Source organism: Macrobrachium rosenbergii, chromosome 55 (assembly GCF_040412425.1).
Source record: "Macrobrachium rosenbergii isolate ZJJX-2024 chromosome 55, ASM4041242v1, whole genome shotgun sequence".
Classification (NCBI taxonomy): domain Eukaryota; kingdom Metazoa; phylum Arthropoda; class Malacostraca; order Decapoda; family Palaemonidae; genus Macrobrachium; species Macrobrachium rosenbergii.
In genome coordinates, this window is record NC_089795.1 from 32866635 (window position 1) to 32892767 (window position 26133).

At 36.4% G+C, this 26133-nt stretch overlaps 1 long non-coding RNA gene across 1 annotated transcript in view; it reads left to right on the top strand.

The window, feature by feature from the left end:
• The window catches only part of LOC136835935 (uncharacterized), a 32009-nt gene extending 12258 nt beyond the window's left edge, over positions 1 to 19751 (top strand). The window contains exons 2-3 of the long non-coding RNA XR_010852305.1: positions 19028 to 19140; positions 19582 to 19751. This is a non-coding gene — a long non-coding RNA (uncharacterized lncRNA). The remainder of the gene's footprint in view (positions 1 to 19027; positions 19141 to 19581) is intronic.
• Positions 19752 to 26133: the final 6382 nt, after the last annotated feature.

The following is a 26133-nucleotide window of genomic DNA, read 5'->3' on the forward strand; positions in this document are numbered from 1 at the left end:
TATACGACAGACTTTTCTTATGTGCAATAAACCTGAGCTAGCGGATCCCCAAGAAAACTAGGTGGTATCCGACTACTATTAGTAAGTATATATTCTTGTGGAAAAAAGCTTAAAGGTTCTTGACCTGACGAGAGCTTCCACTGCAGGCTGGCATCAGGGACCCTGGTAGGTATTAAGCTACAATCAATCAGTAAGCCCACAAGGTAGAAGGCCCTTATGTGTAAAACTGTCTTTCTTCCATCTTGCTTTCCACCCTCTCCTAACAGTTGTTCTATAGTGCATCTGCGATATTTTCCTCCTGTTACACCTTCAAAACCTTTTTACCCTATTTTACCCTCTCAGCGCTGATTGACCTCATAGGTCCCATTGCTTGGCCTTTGGCCAAAAATATTTATTCTGTTCTGTGTAAAACTAGGAATCAGAGATAATGGAATAACAATAAAGGGTAACAAATAAGTTTGTGGGTCCATCTTGCCTTCTGGCCCTGGGATGCTCTTAACGATGGCCTTCGAAAATTTAGGTCTTGTTATTTTGACCTTTTCCACTGTTCATCGTAGTCAGCATCTCCCCCCAAAGTTTAAGTATACCTTAGTTTTGCAGACCACTGAGCTGATTAACAGCTCTCCTAGGGCTGGCCAAGGATTAGACTTATTTTACCTCAATTTCTTAGCAACGGGACCTACAGCTTATTGTGAATCCGAACCACATTATAGCGAGAAAATGAATTTCTATCACCAGAAATAAATTCCTCTAACTCTTCATCAGCCGGTCGGGGAATTGAACTGACGAGTAACAGTCTGAAGCTCTATATGGTCCCCAAAATGTATGTATTATTTTTAGTTAATAAAAAAGAAAGTGTGTTTCAAAATATCTTATCACATACATAATGCTAACATCAGGCGTATGCTATACATGTTTCGTACTGGTCTAGTACGTGTGTGTGCAATGCGCTCCTGATCATGATGGTATCACAGTAAGTCCTCCTCAAAACTTCGAAAGTATGCTGCTGGTGAGAAATTTTTGCTGGTGCAGATTGTTCTGAATGCACATGCACTTGTTGGGAGAATTTTCTCTTGGAAACATTAAAACAAAAGTGAGGAACAGGCTCTCTTAGAAACTATGGAAGATTTTGAAGAAGTCATTTTTGAGTGAAGGAACAATAAAAGTTTGAAGTAACAGACAAGATGTTAAGTGTTTAATAGATCCATTTACAAGAGCAGCACTGACCATCCTGAATGCCTATCTCAACTGCAGCAACTTCCAGGATCTGGCTGAGCAAGGCGCATTTCTAAAAAGCCGACATCCAAGTCTTCTCCACACGGGCCATCACTGTGAGTAGGCATCATAAATTTTATTTTGCAGAGTATAGTACGATAACATGGAGTAACTGCTGTATGCTAATTTTGTGATATTTGTCTTTATTAAGCTTAACAAATAGGTAAATATTTTGTGATAGAAGACGTTTCCTATATGGTATACTAAGGTTGGCCTTATTTCTGGCCTTTTCGATCAAGTGTGGCCTCATGTGGACTGGGACATCTGGCAACCCTGATTGGGACCGAGTAAGAAGCCTACTGTAAGCATGGCCGCGACCATCGACTCTGAAGGCTTAACTTTCATTTTCGTGCCTTCGCAACTTACCAGTCAGCAATGCAGCGTTTTTAATAGCGTCTGCAACTGCAGCTCTTGGATAGCAGGCATGGAAGGCGTTGATGGAATTCTTTGTACAAACAGATATGGAATATGGCCAAACAGGATGTCATCTGCCAAGTGTCTCAATGGCCATTATTGGGAAAAATGAAACGCCACTTTCAGATTTAGTAGGTCCAAAATATCGTAGAAATACCTAGTTCAGGGACCAGTGTAGCTGTATCAACTTCAAGTTTAGTTGAGTCAGTGTCTTCCGAGCGTCCTTAGAATTAGAATGCTAATAGTGCATATCACTTCAACCCGACTACCCCCTCTGCCCGACCATCATAGGCCATGGACAACAGAGGCAAGTCTGTCACTGCTTTTTGAAGTAAGGTAAAACAATTATTTTGTCACACCACATTTTACTTTGCTATTAAGTATAATTCCTCATGCTCTATTTACCATGGTAAACGAAACAGGGAGAGAGAAAAAAAAGACGGTTTGCTAACTACGGTAAAATGAACGGCTATCGATGTTCGAACTGAGAAATGCTGCCATAGAAATGAAGAACAGTTATTGGCATAGATTCAGTTGGTTTTTCATTTACTGCCCACCACAATGAATTGTGAATGAAAACTTCCTATCCCTCAATAATAATTATACGAAGTCAACATTTGCGTTTCTTTGTGTGCAGTTTTAGACTACTTTGCCTTGGGAGAATGTTCAAAGTTATACTCTATTTCATAGCAAATATAACAACGTTACTAGTAAATACTTGAAAGAATATGATGGGTTAATTTCAATGAAGATTAAATGGAGATGAAAACAGGTCTATAGGCCTAAGTAACTTTTCGGGTTCAACGGTATGTACTGGAATCTTAATCCTTACTATTCTCCGTAAGACTTGTCTTCCAACCGCCTCAGTCTATATTAGACCTTATAATTCAGTAGAGTTCATACTCACCGCTGAAAGACGTGATATTTAATAAACATAGATCGACCAGCTGATTAAAATATGTTGCCTGCAGGAACTTAGTCAAATTATTGGTCTTTTTTTTTTTTATCTTGAATAGGGCGTTTCCCCATTTTGCTGGGATAAATACAGATACCTGTACTCTGAATGTTCCCTATTATGTTTGTTTTGATTTTTTTTATATTATTGGGCTGATAATTTCATGTAATGGCTGTTAAGTAGCCAATATGATTATGATTGACTACCCTCCCCCCGCCCGCTATAATGTTTGTATGCGTTCTTCTTAGTGTGATTTTTATTTTTTTTTATCGTAATTATCTTTGAAAACCCTTCCACCAATTTTCCTTTTATCATGAAGACATTGTGGTTTAAAATGGTTGTTAGACCTGTAGGTGTCATGTAAATGTAAGAGCACGAGAATTTCTGATAGCTTAGTACAATTTCTGACCTAATTATGAGTTATAATTCCCTCAGGTGTAAGTTATTCCCGAGTTGTATTAAGTTTGATATTAAACTTTATTTGAGGCTTGATATTTGTGAATATGAAAATGTTATGGCTTATGTGACAAAAATTCATATTTAGCCACTTGCTACAAACTTACCAGTCAGCTATCATGGTGGAGGTGGGTTGATTGATACCGAGTCTAAGTACAAAACTTTGAATTCGACAGGCTTATGTACAGCAGAGTTGATATCATTTTATACCCCTCTTGATGAAACTGGTCAAAAGTCAATGTACTTGTTTTTCAAAACCAAACAGCAGTTCCAATTCCACTGGCAACGAGCACTTATCAATTGTATATACTGTATAATTACCCACGGGTCTAAGTTGTTCCCGTGTATTGTGATTTGGAAAGTAGCGATATTTGTGGTTAATACTTGTGGAAATAAAAAGTCACGATGACAAAATTATATATAGTATATATATATAGTTATATATATATATATATATATATATATATATATATATATATATATATATATATATATATATATATATATATTCTCTGATATGAGTACAAACTGTATCCGGTTGCAAGCTTACAAAGACACAATGAGGTTACCTTGAATTGCAACTACCTCCAGGTCACTCCTTAGGCAAGGTGTGTACCTGTAAGCCTCCTTTATAGTACAGCTCACTGGTTCAGATAAACTTTTAGTTAAAGGCTAGGAGGAAGGAAAACTCCCAAATTTAAAACCCTACTGCCTTGTATGGTCAACCTTTTTAGGCAAAGGCTAGGTCTATGACATAACCATAGCATGGAAGAGACAGAAGACCTCACCATGCATAACTTCCAAGAATAATCATGGCTACGTCACAAAGAAAGATTGCAGATGAACGGCGTTGAGTGGAACTATGTCAGAATGGATGATGTGGTTGTCTCGCCCGGTCAAACTGGTCATGTGGTGCCAGGTGGCATTGACCGCCATCAAGCTACTGCCCCAAAAGAAAGAAGAAAGTAATAACAACCCAAAGACAACAGAAAACAAGAAAAATAGGATAGCTACTTGGAATATTTGAACATTATATCAGGCTGGAAGAAAATGAATTTAGAGAGAGAAATGGAAAGAATGAAGCTACAAGTATTAGGGCTTAGTGAGGTTAGATGGCCAGGAGTGGGATGTTCTCCAACTTCAACAGGAGGAACTTTCATATACTCGGGAGGCCAGAGTGCTGAGAGAGGTGTTGGTGTGATGTTAGACAAATCTGTGAAACCATGTTTGATAGGCTATTGGGCTGTATCTGACAGGATTTTGTTGGTGCGTATAAAAGCCACACCATTCAATATATGCATAATACAAGTATATGCACCTACATCTGAACATGATGAAGAGGATGTTGATCAATTTTATCTAGAGTTAAATCAGGCAAGAGAGCAGTGCAAAGAGCATGAAGTAATTATGGTTATTGGTGACCTCAATGCGAAGGTGGGACAAGGAAGAACAGCAGATATTGTTGGGCCTTTTGGATTAGGTAGAAGAAATGAGAGAGGAAACAGATTTGTAGACTGGTGCTTAGAGAGAGAACAGATTATATCAAACACCTGGTTTAAGCACCACCCAAGACATCTCTGGACATGGAAAAGCCCTGGTGACAGAGTTAGAAACCAAATAGACTTTCTAACCATCAATAAAAGATTTAGGAACTCTGTCAAGCAAGTGAAAACCTACCCAGGAGCCGATTGTAATAGTGACCATGTACCAGTTGTAGCAACAGTGATGGTGAAGTTGAAAAATCAGAGGAAGAGTACACCTAAATCAAAGAGGCAACTGAAATTATTGAAAACAGAGGAAATGAAGAACCAATATAATATAATTGTAAGAAATAGATATGACCAGCTTAAGGAGGAAGGCCCAGTGCTCCAACATCCTCAGCAAAAGTGGCAAAATATGGAAAATGCAATAAGAGAAGGTAATGAAATAATACCAACAACAGAAAGGAGAGCTCGGAGAGAATGGATGACAGAAGATATCTTGATAATGATGGATGAAAGAAGGCAACAAAAGGGTAAAAATGAAGATAGATATAGAGCTCTGGATAGAACTATTAAGAGGGAATGCACAAAGGCAAAGGAGAAATGGATGGATGAGATTTGTGAGGAGGTAGAAGATTTGGATAAAAGGGATGAACGGAGAAAGTATGATAAGGTGAAAGAAATTACTTTTAAAAAGAAGAGAAGTATCAGCACTGGTATCAAAAAAGCGGATGGAACCATAGTAATGGAGTCAAAAGAAATATTGGAAAGATGGACGGAATATATTGGAGAATTGTTTGATGATGATAGAAGATAGAACATCTAGACTTCAATGACAACGGAGAGGGACCAAGTATAATCAGATCAGAGATAGAGGCATCTTTAAAACAAATGAAAAGCGATAAAGCAACAGGTGATGATGGAATAGCAGCAGAGATGTTGGTAGCTCTGGGAGAATACATCATTGATATATTAATGGAAATAGTGGAAGGAATATATGAAGATGGAGAGCCTGCAACACAGATGTACAAATCAACATTTATCACAATGCCAAAAATACCAGGAACACTTGAGTGCAATAAACACCGGACTATCAGTATCATGAGTCAGATCACAAAAATAATATTAAGGATTGTTTTGAATAGAATAAGAAATAAGATACTCCCAGAGATTGGCAATGAACAGTGTGGTTTTATGAGAGATAAAGGGACAAGAAATGCAATTTTTATTTTGAGAATGTTGATGGAGAGAGCAATAGAAGTGAAAAAGATCTATATGTTTGTTTTGTTGACTATGAAAAGGCTTTTGATCAGGTTAGACATGTAGACCTTATAAGGATATTGGAACAGATAAATATCGATGGGAAAGATCTAAGATTGATAAAGAATTTATATTGGAATCAAGAGGCATCAGTGAAAGTAGAAAATGACGAATCAGAGACTCGGCACATCAAGAGAGGTGTAAGACAGGGTTGTGTGTTATCACCTGATCTCTTCAATTTATATAGTGAAATGATAATGAGAGATCTCAGAGATATGGAAGGAATTAAGGTTGGAGGAGTCAATATTAATAATATCAGATATGCTGATGATACAGCACTTGTTGCAGACTCTCATGATAAACTTCAAGCTTTAGTCAGTACTTTACACCCGTCAAGCAGAGAAGAGGTCTGTCAATAAATATTAAGAAAACAGAAGTTATGGTTATCTCCAAAGATGAAATCCCCCAAGAACAGATATAAGAATTAATGCTGAAACAGTTAAACAAACCGATAGTTTTAATTATTTAGGATGCACTGTCACAAGTGATGGATGGAAAATGCGAAAAAGAGATCAGGAAGAGAATATCCATGGCAAAAGATGCATTTGGTAAGATAAAGAAATTAGTCACCAACTCGAAAATATCTATGAATCTAAGGAGGAGGTTTGTGAAATGTTTTGTTTGGTCTGTATTGTTGTATGGCTGTGAAACTTGGACCTTGAGGAAGGCAGATGAGGAGAGGTTACAGGCTGCAGAAATGTGGTTTTGGAGAAGGATGCTGAAAATATCATGGACAGAAAGGAAAACTAATGAGCAGGTATTAGAGAGAGTAGGCATTGAGAGAGAGACTTTTGTCTTCAGTGAGAGGTAGACAGATGCAGTTTGTGGGTCATAGTGAGAAGACAAGAACTAGAACATCTCTCTCTCACTGGTAAAATCAATGGAAGGAGAGGCCGAGAGGAGAGGGCTGAACAAAAATATGGATGGATTGGTGAGAATGACTGACTGGAGGAAGAATGTCTGCAGCTCAGCTGCTGCAGAGACCGGAAATAGAGAGGTGGCGAGCCATGATTGCCGACATCCTTGGGGATATGGCACCTGGATGATGCTATATATATATATATATATATATATATATATATATATATATATATATATATATATATATATATATATATTTACATATATATAAATACATATTTGTGTGTATGTATGTATGTATGTATGTATGTATGTATGTATGTGTGTTAAGAAGGATCCATATGGGTAGACTTACCTTTGAACTAAACTTCTTGCGTAGACACAGAGTTCTAGTCCCATCATTTTAGTAAAAATTTTGTGTATTATTTTAAGCAAACAGCCATAAGCTTCAGTAGACAGGTCTAATACCGAAATATGAATTCATTTACGTAATAAAGCTTGGTCAAACTCTGATATTTCCTTTTGGGTTTTTAGTTATCTTTAAAGATAAAAATTAATATTGCAAAACTAAGGGTTACGTCAGAAACTATTATAGTGTCTTTTAGAAGTAGAGGAAAGTGTGTAAATATGAAAAGGTTTGAAAATGAAATAAAGTTCAGGTAAAAAGGTTGGGGCAGACTTCTTATGTTTTTCAAGTTTTTATCATTTGAGTTTCCCTTTTTTTTCATACGGAAAAATACTTCTGCAATTGCCAAGCTAAAGCTAAGCGTAGTCTCCATCCTAAATTTGTTACTTCCTTCCACATCTTTTCATTTTCCCTTTTCCTCTTCTTACGGATTCAATTTATCATGCGTTGTCAGCGTTCTCTCCTTTGCTTTTTCTATTTCTGCTTTACCGTCTTTCCAAAAGGTTTTCGTTTGGCCTTGTTACCCTTGCGCACATCTTTCTAACCATTCAGGTTCTTCATAACAGGGTCCTGTTTAGGTTCGTGCTTCTGCTCTACTATTTTCCCACAAACTGTATTCAGAAGTTTATCCTTTAATTTATGCACTCTTACTAAGTTCACCTCCCAGATAAACAGGGCCTCTCTTTCGTCCTTTTTTCACTGGTTTCAGTCAGTGGTTTTCTGATTCAGAATATGGTCCAAAAAAGGGACCACATCGACCCCCAACACCATGGTAAATCACCTGCTTTTCTTGTTTTCCTCCACGCTGTCGCTAAAACTCGTCTCCGGTTGGCTGGTAAGAGTTCCTCAGTTAGTTCATTCCACAAAGACTTTTCCCTCTCTCTTTCTAAAAGCCTAGGATTCAGCTTTGCCGCCTCAATGCCGCCATTAACGTTCAGGTAAACCTGCACAGGTCTACTTGCACATCGACCTGCTCAGGTCTGTCTGCACAGTCGACCTGTTCAGGCACACCTGTATGTTAATGTGGACAACCTTCGCGGTTTTTTCTGCCTGGGCAGGCGGCCTGAGCGAATAGCTCATCTCAGTCGATATGCCTGCGTCGAAACGATCTGCGCAAGCGAGAACACTGACGTTGGTGTAGGAGGCCCTTTTTTCCTGTTCTCTTCTTGTCTGGGTGGAGAAATGCTTGCTCCAGTCAGAAACAAAGTGTTGAGCATTATTGAATTTAAAAGTTGTTATATCTCAGTTAAAGGGGGACTACCGGATTTACTTGTTTTTTTGATATGTATCATTATATATATATATATATATATATATATATATATATATATATATATATATATATATATATATATATATATATACATATATATACACACATATATACATATAATATATATATATATATATATATATATATATATATATATATATATATATATATATATATATATAAATATATATATATATATATATATAAAGCATATATATATATATATATATATATATATATATAAGAAGAGAGAGAGAGAGAGAGAGAGAGAGAGAGAGAGAGAGAGAGAATATTATGTGAATTTTCACAGGGAAAATAACTGTGTATAATTAAAATCTATAAGAACTTGTCTTAGGCAGGTAAAATCCAAAAACTATCTTAAGAGATAAAAAAAACTGCATATTTTAAATTAGTCGAAAATTTAAAGGAGATTGATTCTGCTGCCTCCACCTGACAAAACGGTGCCCTTGTATTCCCATGTATATTTATTCATGGTTATAAACCATATAATTATGCAAGCTAGTTTTTAAACGAGAATAAATATTCACTATAGCAAAGTAATTTGAAACAAGAATAGGCCTATTTCCGTCAGTTCGGAATTATGCATCATGTATTGCAGGCCTGTACCGAAGGGGGGGAGGGTCGGGGGGTCGAGGCAACGCCCCCAAAAATTTCTGGAAGTCCATTTTTTCTGTGACTATCCTTTTCTTTGAACTGTACTTATAAAGTAATAAATAACAACCTTTTGTTTTATTGGCAAGTCTTCTTTTATAAAATTTATTATTAAACATTAACATCATTCTTTAATAGTAGGAAATACAAGAGTGATAATAGGAATATGATATATGCCACCATATTTGTAGATTTTAGACTGCATGCCCAGTTTTTCTTCTTAATATAACTAAAATAACATTATCAAGTATTTCAGCTTGTATATACCTATATATGCAATGGCATATATAAAGGAAAAGGTCCAGTTTTGGGAAAAACGAACCCGCCCCCACCCCCATAAAAAAAACACTGGGTACGGGCCTGTATTGTATTCAGTTTTAAAATAACAAAATTATTTTCTATATAGTAATGGAACAAAATAAAACAAGAGTAAACTATGAATGTTTACTCATTCTCCATGGACGTCTTTTATTGGCGTTGATTATTTTTCGTTGCTGCTAGCAAGCCAATTATTGCCAGAGCATAGCTTGTTGACGCCACGACTGGGTAAAAAAAAAAAAAAATCACTATCATTAGCGGTGGAGATATGCCTGCACAGGTCTGCCTGTGCAGGCAGACTTGCGCAGCTATTCCTGAACGTTAGTGGCTCTACCTCAGGAAAAGGAAAAGTTAAACGGACCCCTTTTAGTCTTCAGTAAAATTGTGAGTAAGGGAGTCACCGGTTAATCTTCAGTAAAAATTAAGCGTAGTAGTATCGCCTTAACTTTTCGGCATTAATTAGAAAAGGAAGTGACTATGTAAGGATTATAGTGAAAACGTACATCTTCTAAGTGTATGCGAGTATTTAATTGCAGAAACGTGTAATGGTTTAGGAATAAAACGAATATACGATTTAGCGAAGTCCCTCAGAAAGTAAAAATAAAGACGATATTAAAAAGTAAAGAGAGAAACAGTGAATAACAAGGGAAGTCAATGTAACTGAAAGAAAGTTTTAAAAAGCTAGTAAAACTGTTTTAAGTTAAATAGCTCTGCACGTAACTCAATAGTTCAGTGTAACAGCAATTGTTTGTGAAAGAATGTTCAGAGCCGAGAATTCAGTTGGTATATCACCCACAGAGTATGGCCTTAACAGAAAAGGAATCAAACTATATACCAGAAATGGATGAGGTGCTTTAAAAAGATGGATAGAGCAAGAAAATAATGCATAGTAATTTCTCATATCATATTTAATGTTATCAGGAAATCTGTTTTTAACAAACACCATATTAGAAACAAATGCAGAAGTCAGTACCACACGTATCCTTTGATTGAAAAAGCAAGAGTGAAATCCTTGTTTAAACATTAATGTCTATTGCTTTGGAACCTCTTCATGCAGTTACACTGAAGCATCAACAGCACACAGACATCCCTATAAGTAATCAATCTTTCACGTTCCTCTTTCCTAGTCTTGCTCTTTTTATCTGTCATCTTCGCCATTTTCTCTTAAAGCCCTCTCTACAAGCTCTTATTTCCTTTTCTTTCCACCATTACATCTTACAACTTGGCCTTTCTACTGTTCCGTCCTAACACACAATATGCCAAATTCTTTTCTTGCTCTGAAGCTTATCTGTGCAAAAATGGGACTATTTTCAGAGCACTTATGTACGTTTGTTTTGATTAATTAACACGGCAGGCAGGGTACACTTACCAACCTCTCCTCTCCTCTCTTCATCACCTTTAACATTCAGATGGTCAAGCAATTTCATGTTTTTCTCCTTTTCTAAACCAGCTAAATAAAGAATTCGACTTTCTCAAAAACTGTCATTTTCATTTTCTTTCTTTTCCCATACCTCGATTATCATGATAAAATTCTACATTTTAGACCTAACTGTTCTCATATTTGATTCTTATACTGTATTCTATTTTCTTATTTTCATTGTACTTTTACTTTTACTGTATTTGTAAGTTCACATTTTTTCCCCATTGTTCATTTGATCAGTTTCGATGTAATTGGTCACATTTCTTTGGTCTTTTAACTTTGGTCTTTTAACATCATATCGTCTTCACCATACTACAAATAGTGTGAGTGAGACCTTAGTAATAATTTGCAACTCTTTATGTTCTCTTACTCCACTCCATTTAATTTTCGTTTTTATTTTTACGGACGTCCTGTCCTTTGGTACCATCATTTGGCAGTGTGTGCTAGTTCTAGATTTTACTTAGAACAAAAAAGCTAAAATCTCATTTTACCAAATACTTATGTTTTGCAGTGAAATAAAAAAACAAGCAGCTCGATATGGTATCTTTATAATCCACTTATAGACAGGTGCATAGAGACCGAAAATTGGAAAACCACTGAACATAACGTTTAGAAATAACAGGGCTCAAACTACTTCCTTACACTAAATTTCATGATTACTGTTCAGTGTTTATGAACGCGCGATAAAAAAACGAAACCAACAATGAGTTGTGTTGTCTTCCCAACAGGTCACTACCGGTAGCGAAGATCCTGCAAGAGTAGGATGGAGCGTTGAATGTCGTCAAGGGAGATCTACGCCAAAGGGAAAGGTCCATGGTAACCTGCTGTAAAACCAGCCAGTGTACCATTCAGAAAACTCCCGCATTTTTCGAATAGTAATGATACCAACAGTTTTTACTATTGCCATAGTGAGATCATATAGCCTGGAAAAAACGCGAAAAGAGAGGCAGTCAACTAGTTTGAATTCCCTGAAAATCCTTCTGAATCCCCTCGCCGTGGAAGTCTTGAGATGGGCAAAGGGAGATTCTATAACTCAGAATGAATCTAGTGCAGTGTTGAAGCCAATTAAGAAACTGAGGACGATTCATCGTTAGAATCAGAAGGACAACCGTCACCTTGCTGTTCACTTCGTTCTGTAACAACTGTAATTCTACGGATAGTCCGAATCCCCGTTTTCCAATTATCATCACCGGTAGAAGAAAAAGAGGAAAACTACAGAGCAACATATTGCGACTCTCACGGCTGCTAAACGGCTGCGCAGCCCCAACCGCCCACATTCGAAAGAACGGACCACATAGAATTAATTGCCAGTGGCGCGTGACCACTCCATAGAGCCGTTCAGCAATCCATAATGTAGGTAACAGTTACTCGAAAGATGTTCACCATGCTCTAACGGTCTCTCTGAGAACCATCTCTGAGGATGTATCAAACATTTCTTCTCCTAATGTTACAGAAGAGACAAAGGCTACCAGAAAATTACAATACCATGGAAATGAGAATAAATCCCCGGCTGGTGCCACAGATGAATAAGGAAGCTTGGATATCCGACTGTGATCCTCCGGGATGACTGATTATGATTGTGTTGTGATACTACAAACGTTCATTTTTCCTTTTACTTGTTTTTCTTTTGGACCGGGGGTGAAAAGACATTGGACTGCTAGTCCCATTAGAAATTCTCTTTAAAAAAAAATAATTCCCGAAAACTGAATGTAAGACAGACGCCGGTGCAAAACGATAATCTAGATAACATATAAAGGAGCCTCTTTCGGGGTTGTTTAATAGCCTTAAGATAAGAATTACACTGGAAAATAATAATTCAAAATAAAATTGCATCATTCAAGAAACGACTTCTGTGAAAGACATTGACAGTAATATGTATTCCTGTCTTTTTCGTGCACTTTTAATTTTTACGCGTGTAATAGAATTATTTCTTTTTAAGGCATAAAATTATCATCGTTCATATAAAAAATATGTTACTCTTAGTTATTAGTAATAGATATTATGTATTGTGTTATACATAACATTATTTATTTAGCCAACAATGAAACTGAATGATATGTAATGCTATAAGGTTTTCAATTGTAAATTACATATTCAACAGATGTGTATTATACGAATATTATTGACAACAGTAAAGTCAAACGACTGAGTCATACACCGGTTATGTACAAACATTCATCTGTCATTACGTTTGTTTTAATTTTTCTGGAGAATATATATATATATATATATATATATATATATATATATATATATATATATATATATATATATATGTTATGGGCCCACATCAAACATACACAAGTCTCTTAAAATACAAATAAAGTCACTAACGACCAAGCCCACAATAGGTGGAATGGCCCAGAAACAAATGTACAGAAGATGGAATCAAGGATAAGAAAAACTGAAAATAAACCTTAATAGCTATGCAAACTTTTTAGAAAAACGAGCCACTGGGCTCTTACAAAATACATTAAATAAACACAAAAATCAACCACACACTGAAAACATCAGATAACAAACACACACTTACAAATTAAGACAGACTATGCAATTACACTTTAAAGAGGCCCTGAAAGTAATAGAATGTCAAAAGTCAAGAATAACCTAACTCATTTACACACTAAATATTTATCAAAAATAAATTGCTTCCCATAGAAGTGAGCTCTAAACAGTGGTAGTATGGCTAACACAGCCTTCAAACCACAGGTCGAGAATAATATATATTCTTAAGACCTTGCACCAAACCGTAAAGAGGTCCTTGGCAAAATAACTGGGCCAAGGGTGCAGACTGAAAAGAAAGAATCACTTTAACGTCGCAAGACAATCAATGGACACGGCCGTCCGACAGGTAAATGCCTTACCAGTTGGCGAGAGGTCCCCCTGGCAAAATAACTGAACCAAGGAGCGCAACGACTGTAGAATAATCAATCTCTCAAAAGGGTCAGCAGCAGCAACTGAAGAAGGCAGACCTCGTAATCGAGTGTTAATCCCAAAATAAGTCAAGCCTCACAATGTTAATGGTCAGAAACGACCGACTCAGTCCCTAGCGAGACAGCGCCGAATACAGCTCAGATGAAGCCAACACAAACTGTGAAAAATAAACAAGCTCATTGTAATTAAAACTATACAACAAGTCAGGAATGTCGGGAAGAGGAAACAGGGTCATTACATTCCAAAATAGTTACTGCAAAAGTGACTTATTCAAACAAATTAATTTATGTTAAAATTAAACACATACTGACAATATACACACATATATATATATATATATATATATATATATATATATATATATATATATATATATATATATATATATATATATATACTAACTACCACACACACTATATATATATATATATATATATATATATATATATATATTAACTAAATGGACCTCATTCAAACTGGATGGTGTCTAATAGGTATTTATTCAGAAAAAGTTACAAGGCTTTCTTGGACAAACAGTCACATTATCCAAGTGTCAAGTACGGACGCGATAATGTGGGCGCTGTTCATCAAAAAACTTTCTGAATAAATACTTTCAATGATACCATTCAAACGAATGGGTCGCTGTAATTCTACTAATGCACAGAACAATTGTGTATGTGATAAAAGTTAATATATATATATATATATATATATATATCATATATATATATATATATATATATATATATATATATATATATATGTATGTATATATAAAGCCCTGCACACTACCTTCTTTTTGTTTATGTAACCGCAAACGATTAGCTCATTTTTATATTTAAATTCTTGAATCTTTGAGAGAAAATTTTAAATTTCTCTTTAGTTTTAAGCTTCCACAATTTTCTACTTTTGAACAGAATTGTCTTATTAAAAAGAAAAACTTTATATATATATATACATATAGATACATATGCACGTATATAAACATATATATATTAATTATGTGTGTGTGTGTTTGCGTGTATAAGTATATAAAACACGGAAATATAAACTTGTTTTTCATAAATTAAAAAATATATTTTGTCCACATGACGTTGTCACCTGGTTTATTAAAAAACAAATCCATGGGAAATCTGATTTCATGACAAGCAGACTCCACCTGTGTTTCTGAAAGATCGACGAATGGTTCTTCCATTGTCTTGAATAAAGGTAGTGCCCAATACAGATGGCTCGAAAAGAATATTAATGTCATAAATCTTACATTGTAATTACTAAAGTATTGGCACGATGAAGAAATTATAATTATCACAATAGTGACACTGATGAAGAAGAAGCCAACAAAACATCTGTGTAAACGCTGGGCACTGGACATCTTAATGGGTCACAAATGTAGGTCCGTTCACGCCAGGGGAGTAATGAGTATAAATTATCCGTTAATATCTCGATGGAATTTCTATTGTCAAAGGAACAATTACCCTTAGGTTTGCTGATTACAACGGGACCTTTATAAAGGCTCGAATAGTTCGTCTTGGATTTAGTGTCTTGCAGGATCGCTTCCGAAGTTCAGTGATTCGCTTTCTTAGCTGCTTCATTAACAGACGTCTGAAGTTGGAGAAAACGTTACCTCAGGTTTTGTGACTTACGGTCTCCGTTTCCACAGCTTTTCTCATAAATAAGAATCAAGTCTCTTGTTAACCTTTGCCCAAAGAAAAATAAACCCATCATAGGTTCTCAGGAATTACTTCCGTCAGCTCGTGGTCCGTCATGCTACGACTGTTAGTTTTCATCATGCCGGGTCTCTCGTGAAGTGTCTCGAGGACTCAGACGCTTTGATCTGATTGCACTGATGTAGGTGAGTATTACTTAAATCGGACTGTGTGAGTGTGTGTTTACAGGTTTTAAAAACAAGGATTGGTAATAATGCTAATTCTTAACTGAGAAATACTAAAGGTCTATGTAAATTGTTTCGTATTGCTTGAATGTTTGTTTCCCGCTCTTCAACATCCTGTTCACAGGATATACAGTATTTCCTTAAAATCCTTTCAATTTAATTTTAAAATAATGATTCCTGCCAGACAAAGTTACGTGTCTTCATTTGCGCAATCATCCTGTATATTTTCTTTCCGTGAAATTTAGAGCATAGTCTTATGTGGAAAAAGGTTCATGAAGTTTCAGACTATTCTGGTGGTACTTCGACCTTGACAGCAACAATATAAATCTCCAGGACGAGCGCGTTTAGGTTCTTTTTCTTCTTTACCTAAGGCTCAAAAATGCCTGTTCCATTTCTAGTATCCTTTTAAGCTTTCCTTGTTTTGCTCATATTAATTTGCCAATTGTAATTAAAGGTATGAAATAATACAATGAAAAGAAATTTAGTTTACATTTCTCCACCCAGAAGCTGCACGAAAAGGAAAATCTGAGTCTCGTTTTAGGAAAACCTTCAACTCCACGGGAAGAGATCATTCGAATTTATAGGCTTTTACAGCAAGTCTCCTTTCAGAATGTAAAATCCCCATCCATTTCGTCTCCAAAACCATCGTATTAAGAAGCAGCTCCATGTATGAAATCAGGGATAAAGTAATAAATATGGTGGAAACCTTTTAAAAACCGAGTCCCAGGAACTTACGTGAAACCTTTTTACTGGGAAATAGATGACAGTTAAAAATGTGTCCAGATCTCTCATGAAAGTCTGATCAGATACTTGGCAACGGTCTGGACGATAAATGTGAGTGGCCCGTGAAATGGTACTTTTTCAAAATTTTCCAAATTTTATTAATTTGTTCAGCTATCCATGTGGTAGTAGAATTTGCGTTTCATTTTTCTAATTCCATTCGACTTTCTGCGCATCCTACGATAAACCAGCACAGGGAAATGGATTTTCTCGTGCGTTTCCATCGGGTGGGCTGATTCCAGATATGATGGCAAATACCTTATGCAAGAAATTTCAGGGGTGACCCTTTGTGATAGGGGATGGAGAACAGACAAAAAATTAGACAGATGGCGTAGGAGTAGAGAAAGAAAGAAATAAAAGAGGTAAGAAGAGGCAGTAATAAGAAATTTTCAGATGAAGCCCATTTTCTTAGCTTCTGATACTCGACATCCTTTTGCTCAGGTAAAGCAGACAAAGATATCAGAACTATCAGAGCTTGGCTGTAAGTTAAGACTACAGTAATCAGAATCAGAGATGGTCAATATTTGACACACAAATTAGGTTTAGCTCTCGAGTATTCGCCAGTCCCCATATGATATCTGGTTCTCCCTTTCTTGGGTCACAGGGATTAAAGTGCTGACCCCAGAAGAGTAAAAGTTATCTGAAGCAACAGCTTCACGTCAAAGGGATGGATGGCGTGGACTTTTCTCATCCAACGTTTCTGTTGATAGCAATTATTTTTATAAACATCGTTGATAACATTTTTTTACAAGGATTTCCTGTGAAAAGCTTTGTATGTTACAAATAACATAATCTCTCTCTCTCTCTCTCTCTCTCTCTCTCTCTCTCTCTCTCTCTCTCTCTCTCTCTCTCAGTGTGGCGATAGTGTTGTCCTTTCTCAGAAGAAAAGCTTCGGTCGATCTCAGACAAGAAAGTCACATTCCTTAAAAGCTATTGGACCTCAGTGATTTAGTACCTGGTGGTCAGTCGATTATTTCGTGTTGCTGCCGGCGGTGGTCAGAGAAATTAGAGAGAAAAAAATTGATACTAAATGAAAAGATACATCCACACAATTAATATATGTTTATGCACACACACACACACACACACACACACACACACACACATATATATATATATATATATATATATATATATATATATATATATATATATATATATATATGTGTGTGTGTGTGTGTGTGTGTGTATGTATATAATAGGGAGCCCTCTATGGGTTAATCCCTTACTCTACTCTACTTATGGTATATAGACATTCACTCTCAGCAAGAAATTAGAAATATAAAAAGACTGGGCCTGCTTTTAAATGAAAAGCAGGATAGGAGCTGATGAATAAAACAGTCTATTCATTAAGATAAAATTTTTGACACATGCTGCAAACGCACGTCATCTAACGGTAATGACAGCGACCATTCCCCAAAATATACCATTAAAAACACCATTTTCGCAATTATTCATCTGGAAACGTGAAAGGCCTTCATGAGAAAATTTCCTTATAAAAAAAAAGTTTGTTTAATTACATTTTCATTGTTAGCTAAATCACATTTTTTGCGTTGTTTTGGATTTTCGAGGTTTTAAAACCTGTCATGATCACTCATCGGTAACTTATCGCACACACCACAAACGGGTTGAAAACAAATTAATGATTACTTGGTAGTTCTAAAGAGTGTTGCGAGCGATTACCCGGGATTCGCCAAAGGTTCTTTTTCCTCCTTACGATCGTTGGTTTAATTTCAACCTGTTTGTGATATGCAAGAGATAAGTTGTCGCCACGTGTTCATTACATATATTATTGCAGTGAGGACGCGCTCTTAGGAGTAATAGTTTAGTCTGATGCTTTCAGTTTTTATCGATATGAACGTCAATTACCATGGCTTTGAGGCTGGGAACTGTATTCCGGTCTACAGGCAAATATATAGCAGGTGTAAACAAGCGAAAAATCAACCTCAGCAGTAAAAGTTAAGTATACCTTAGTTTAACCAGACCACTGAGCTGATTAACAGCTTTCCTAGGGCTGGCCCGAAGGATTAGATTTATTTTACGGTGCTAAGAACCAATTGGTTACCTAGCAACGGGATCTACAGCTTATTGTGTAATCCGAAACACGTTATAACGAGAAATGAATTTCTATCACCAGAAATAAATTTCTCTAATTCTCCCGATGGCCGGTCGGAGGAAACGAACGCGGGTCCAGCAAGTGCTAACCAGGGAACGTGCAACCTGTCAATGAGGAACTACTTCAGCAGTAGTAGCACCAAATGTCAAATCTATTTCGAAATGGCGATGGATGAATAACATGACTTTTAAGTAATTGTTGTGTGATTAAAATTTTTACCATTATCTTCATCGTATGTATCTTCTACACCGATGGCATCGCCATTACCGCCAAAAAAAAAAAATAATAATTTTAATTGTAAATTTGTGTTTCAGTAAACTTGATGGTATTTCAAGTGCTAGAATTTTATCTGATTTCTACTTACCTCTTAATCAGAATAGCACAAAGCCTTGTAATATATTAAAAGTAAAAAAAATAAAATACGGTATGTTAATAACCGGTGGATTTCTTCGCAGGCCGAGGAGTCAATCATGTCCCCAAGTGGCTGGCAGAAAACGACCTGGGAACCTCAGTGGTTAAAAAGAGGGCAAGGCGTTTCGTCCCATTCCCAAGTGGAAGCAAGGTTACAGTGAGTAGCGACCAACGATGTTTAGCATTTTTCAATGACTATGCTATGATAAATAAAGCCTTGAAATTATTCAGAACTGTCTGAAAGTAATAACACTCCTAATTCTTTGATATGCAGCCCTTCAAGATTTGTAGATCTGAAAGACTGTGATTACTTTCAGCTTTTAGGGTAAACAAAGTTTCAAAATCATTGTAATTGCTGTAAAAAATTACTATAAAGCAGTCTATTTTTTCTTATTAACAGCCATGTAAAATCTCTTCCAGATTTCTTCAAGTTTTCTAACCGATAAAGTTTTAGAAGTATTATAACTACACTAAGTTAAAACAGTCCCGACTTACAGCACCTCAGAATTTATGTGGCTTAAAGACGGGTGTGTGCGTTTTAGAAACAAAGGTTTTTTTTTTATTGTACAGTTTAATAAAGATCCTTTTCCCTTCTCAGGTACTTTCTACCTTAACCGTACCATTGGACGCAATTAGCTCCTCGAGTGACATGGAAATGGTAAATACCCTAGTGTTTTTGTTGCCTACTAGGAGCACTGTGAGTGGAAGGAACTACAAGAGCAACAAAGGCGAACGCCAGCACATCTACTCCCAAATGGAAAACTTCCTGAATGAGTAAGTTGATTAGCAATTTGCTTCCTTGTCATCATCTTTGGTTGTGTTACATTTCTGAAAAATATTTCGTTTTCAGGCTTAGACTGAATAATTTGTAACAAGCTGTTAGTAAACGAAAAGGTTTACAATTGCTGCTTGTTATATGGCAGTTTGAATAACTAGACATTGTCCTTGTAGCCCTAATTATTTAAAGTTCCACGGGTGATGTTTGCTGGCGCTGGAAGGTCTACGATGACTCCGTTTGAATTTTTAAATAGTGGATGAGATTTGAATATAAGTGTTCACTGGCGTAAAGGTAATAAGCAGTAGGCCTACTGATGACATTACTCGAAGCATCTTGCTGCTTCGGTTGCCTGGATAGACTGTGGTGTTTAACAATCATTAATCTCCACAGATTTTGGCCCCACTATCTCCTCTTACCAGGGTGATGACTCATACACTTGAAACTTAAATCCCATATTCTCCTTCCCCGTAGGGAGGTAGTGCCGTCAGTGCACCTCATGCGGTGCACTGTACGGATTACTCAAGGTTCTTTGCAGTGCGCCTTCGGCCCCTAGCTGCAACCCCTTTCGTTCCTTTTATTGTACCTCCATTCATATTATCTCTCTTCCTTCTTACTCTCCACCCTCTCCTAACAATTGATTTATAGAGCAACTGCAAGGTTTTCCTCCTGGTACACCTTTCAAACCATTTACTGTTAATTTCCATTTCAGCGCTGAATGGCCTCATAGGTCCCAGTGCTTGGCCTTTGGCCCAAATTCTATATTCAGTTCAGTCCATATTCTCCCAGACAGTTCATTGAATTACGTCCTGAGATGTACGTACTGCAGACCATCGTCAAAACTCGGAGTCGATCTCGTCGCCTGTATGCTATATGTTTTCCAGTGATTCAACACTGGGATCTGTAGTGCTGTCCCTCCTCGAAAAAAAATCTGCGTTCACGCTTTCATTCCGTTTAACGACAAACAGTCTCTTTCAACATTTTACTTCTGGTTGGATGGGATATATTTATTGGAAAAAAACTGGTTTACTGTAGAATAAAAGAAAAGCTGCTTTCATACGGCAGATTTTTTTAAGAGAGAGAGAAAGGCAAAATCTATCCAAAAACAATGTGTTTGCTGAGTGACTTTGCCCTCAGTCAGGGAAAGCAGTCACTTTGGCCGGAGCGACTGCTGTTTGACGGGATCCAAAAATTTATCCGTATGCACGCGAAGTTAATTGTTATTTTGAATATCACATTGATACTGATTTAAAATTACAAAGCATTTGATGTATTTTTTGTGGATTAAAGATAAAAATATCTCGTTTACCCTGTTATTCTTTTATGATTCCCATAATTTATTTACTCCTACTTTTCTCAATTTAGGGAGCAAGTGGCTTTCCTCACGCCTCAGCCATCCATGGTAGACTTAGATGGAAGTTTTTTTTTTTTTTTTATGGATTTTTCTACTTTCAGCATGGGTTGCTAATGACACAGCATGCACACTGCACCCTCTCATGAAATAGCCGAAACACCTTTCGAGTAGATTTCACAAGATATCATCAACCTCATTTGTGTCGAGTTTATTTTCGTTGACCGTGTGGTACTAGTGACAACTTCATGATATTTAGCACTGCAAATGCACAATGTTTTGCCTCCTATGCTATCTATAATTTGTGTTATCAAGTATGCTAGGAATCTACTTTGGCTTTACAGAGCTTCTGTGAAGCCAGAACCGAATGCTGCTTACTGACGAGTACATGACAGCTGAATATTATGGCAAAACTACGGCAACTGTGCTGCCATATACACGTCCTGTCCCAACTCTGTTTTGGATATAATGTCTAACGCCTTCTAGATACAACGAGAAGAATCAGTAGCCTCTTGATCGGAAAACTCCTCCGTACTATCCAGCTTAGTCCATAGAGAAGGAAGAAAGACTCGCCCCTTAGAAGAGAGATTGTGTCAGTGTATCATAATTATTTATTTATACAACTTTGGATCTTTTAACCATTTGTAGTTACAATTGGTGTATTAATGATATGCAATATAACTAGTAAGTTATACGACAGACTTTTCTTATGTGCAATAAACCTGTGTTAGAGGATCCCCAAGAAAACTAGGTGGTATCCGACTACTATGAATAACCATATATTCTTGTGGGAAAAAAGCTTAAAGGTTCTTGACCTGACGAGAGCTTCCACTGCAGGCTGGCATCAGGGACCCTAGTAGCTATTAAGCTACAATCAATCAATAAGCCCACAAGGTAGAAGGCCCTTATGTGTAAAACTGTCTTTCTTCCATCTTGCTTTCCACCCTCTCCTAACACTTGTTCTATAGTATATCTGCGATATTTTCCTCCTGTTACACCTTCAAAACCTTTTTACCCTCAATTTCCCTCTCAGCGATGATTGCTTGGCCTTTGGCCAAAAATATTTATCCTGTTCTGTGTGTAAACTAGAAATCAGAGATAATGGAATAACAAGAAAGGATAACAAGTTTGTGGGTCCCACAGAACGCCTTCGGCAGATTGGGACCGAGTAAGAAGCCTACTGTAAGCATGGCCGCGACCATCGACTCTGAAGGCTTAACTTTCATTTTCGTGCCTTCACAACTTACCAGTCAGTAATGCAGCGTTTTTAATAGCGTCTGCGACTACAACTCTTGGATAGCAGGCATGGAAGACGTTGATGGAATTCTTTGTACAAACAGATATGGAATATGGCCAAACAGGATGTCATCTGCCAAGTGTCTCAATGGCCATTGTTGGGAAAAATGAAACGCCACTTTCAGAATTAGTAGGTCTAAAACATCGTAGAAATACCTAGTTCAGGGACCAGTGTAGCTGTATCTGAGTATCAACTTCAAATTTAGTTCAGTCAGTGTCTTCCGAGCGTTCTTAGAATTAGAATGCTAATAGTGCATATGACTTCAACCAGTTAGTTACCCGACTACCGCCCCCCGCCCGACCATCATAGGCCATGGACAACAGAAGCAAGTCTGTCACTCTGCTTTTTGGAGTAAGGTAAAACAATTATTTTGTCACACCTCATTTTACTTTGCTATATGTAATTTCATGCTATTTACCATGGTAAGCGAAACAGGTAGAAAAAACAAAAAAAGACGGTTTGCTAACTAGGCCTATGGTAAAATGAACGGCTATCGATGTTCGAACTGAGAAATGCCGTCATAGAAGTGAAGAACAGTTATTGGCATAGATTCAGTTGGTTTTTCATTTACTGCCCACCACAATGAATTGTTGCGGTAGTCTATTTGTGAATGAAAACTTCCTATCCCTCAATAATAATTATACAAAGTCAACATTTGCGTTTCTTTGTGCTCAGTTTTAGACTACTTTGCCTTGGGAGAATGCTCAAAGTTATACTCCACATCATAACAAATGTAACAACGTTACTAGTAAATACTTGAAAGAATATGATGGGTTAATTTCAATGAAGATTAAATGGAGATGAAATAGTCTATAGGCCTAAGTAACTTTTCGTTCAACGGTACGTACTGGAATCTTAATCCTTACTATTCTCCGTAAGACTGTCTTCCAACCGCCTCAGTCTGTATTAGACCTTATAATTCAGTAGAGTTCATACTTACCACTGAAAGACGCGATGTTTAATAATCATAGATCGACCAACTGATTAAAATATGTTGCCTGCAGGAACTTAGTCAAATTATTGGTCTTTTTTTTTAATTTTGAATGGGGCGTTTCCCTGTTTTGCGGGGATAAATACAAATACTCTATCTTTTAAGGGCTATTTCTAATATCCTCCTGAATTTTCCCTATTATGTTTCTTATTTTGATTTTTTATATTATTGGGCTGATAATTTCATGTACTGGCTGTTAAGTAGCCATTATGATTATGACTGACTACCCTCCCCGCTATAATGATAGTATGCGTTGTTCTTAGTGTGATTTTTATTTTATTTTTTTTTTTATCGTAATTAGCTTTGAAAACTCTTCCACCAATTTTCCTTTTATCATGATGACATTGTGGCTTAAAATGGTTGTTAGACTTTAGGTGCCATGTAAATGTAAGTGCACGAGAATTTCTGATAGCTTAGTAGGCCTACAATTTCTGACCTAATCATGAGTTATAATTACCCTCAGGTGTAAGTTATTCCCGAATTGCATTAAATTTTATATTAAACTTTATTTGGGGCTTGGTATTTGCGAATATGAAAATGTCATGGGTTAGGTGACAGAAATTCATATTTAGCCACTTGCTACAAACTTACCAATCAGCTTATCATGGTGGAGGTAGGTTGATTGATACCGAGTCTGTGTACAAAACTTTGAATTCGACAGGCTTATGTACAGCAGAATCGATACCATTTTATACCCCTCTTGGTGAAACTGGTCAAAAGTCAATGTACTTGTTTCAAACCCAAACAGCAGTTCAAATTCCACTGGCAACGAGCACTTATCAATTGTTGTTTATATAATTACCCGCGGGTCTAGGTTATTCCCGCGTACAGTATTGTGATTTGGATAGTAGCGATATTTGTGGTCAATACTTGTGAAAATAAAAAAAGTCACGATGTATGACAAAATTATATATATATATATATATATATATATATATATATATATATATATATATATATATATATATATGTTATATATATATATATATATTATATTCTATGTATTTTAGTAAAATGATTATTTTATATGTATGAATATGAATTCATTTTCGTTAAGAAAACTCTGATTTTCACCTTTGAAAAAATTAATATTGCAAAACTAAACTTCTTGAAGTAGAGGAGACGCAGAGTTCTAGTCCCATCATTTTAGTAAAAAATTTGTGTATTATTTTAGGCAAATAGCCATAAGTTTCAGTAAACAGCAGTTCAAATACTACTGAAACGAATTCATTTTGTAATAAAGCTTAGTCAAGTATTGTGATTTGATTTTCCGTTAAAAAGTCACGGGTATTTTATTATCTTTAAAGATAAAAATATATATATGCAAATATATAAAGGGTTACGTCAGAAACTATTATAGTGTCTTTAGAATGTAGAGGAAAAGTGTGATTTAGCCCTTTGAAAAACTTTGATAATGAAGAGTAAAGTTCATTTTAGTAAAAGGTTGGGGCCAGACTTCTTATGTTTTTCAATATGAATTTTATCAAACTTGAGTTTCCTTTTTTTTATACGGAAAAATACTTCTGCAATTGCTATTAGCTTAAAGTAATAAGCTGCAGTCTCCATCCTAAATTTGACTTACTTCTTTCCCATACGAAAATCTTTTTCATTTTCCCTTTTTCATTTTCTACGGATTCCATTTATCATGCGTTGTCAGCGTTCTCACCTTTGCTTTTTCTTTCTGCTTTACCGTCTTTCCAAAAGGTTTTCGTTTGGCCTTGTTACCCTTGCGCACCTCTTTCTAACCATTCAGGTTCTTCCTTAACAGGGTCCTGTTTAGGTTCGTGCTTTAACCCTACTATTTTCCCACATACTGTATTCCGAAGTTTATCCTTTAATTTATGCACTCTTACTAAATTCACCTTCCAGATAAACAGGGCCTCTCCTTTCGTCCTTTTTCTGGTTCCAGTCAGAGGTTTTCTGATTCAGAGTATGGTCAAAAAAAGGGACCACATCGACCCCCAACCCCATGGTAAATCACCTGCTTTTCTCGTTGGCAGGGCAAAGAGAAAGGAAGTTTTTCTTACATGCTGTCGCCAAAACTCGTCTCCAGTTGGCTGGTGAGATTTTCTTAGTTCATTCCACAAAGACTTTTCCCTCTCTCTTTCTAAAAGCCTAGGATTCAGCTTTGCCGTCCACAGACCGCCATTAACGTTCAAGTATACCGGCTCAGGTTTATCTGCACAGTCGACCTGTTCAGGCACACCTGAATGTTAATGTTGGCAACGTGGGCAGGCGGCCTGAGCGAATAGTTAATCTTAGTCGATATCCCTGCGTCGAAACGATATGCGCAAGCGCGCCTGAACGTTGGTGTAGGGAGGCCACTTTTTTTCTGTTCTCTTCTTGTCCTAAGGTGGAGAAATACGCTCCAGTCAGAAACAAAGTGTTGAGCATTATTGAATTTAAAAGTTCTTATATCTCAGTTAAGGGACTATTGGATTTATTTGTTTTTTGATATGTACATTATATACTGAGTATATATATATATATATATATATATATATATATATATATATATATATATATATATATATATATATATAGAGAGAGAGAGAGAGAGAGAGAGAGAGAGAGAGAGAGAGAGAGAGAGAGAGAGAGTAATTTTTCCACAGAGAAAATAATTGTGTCTAATGAAGTCTGAAAGTGGCAGCATCATCTCTGAATATTTTTATTTCATTGCAATCTATAAGAACTTGTCTTAGGCAGGTAAAATCCAAAAGCTATCTTAAGAAATAA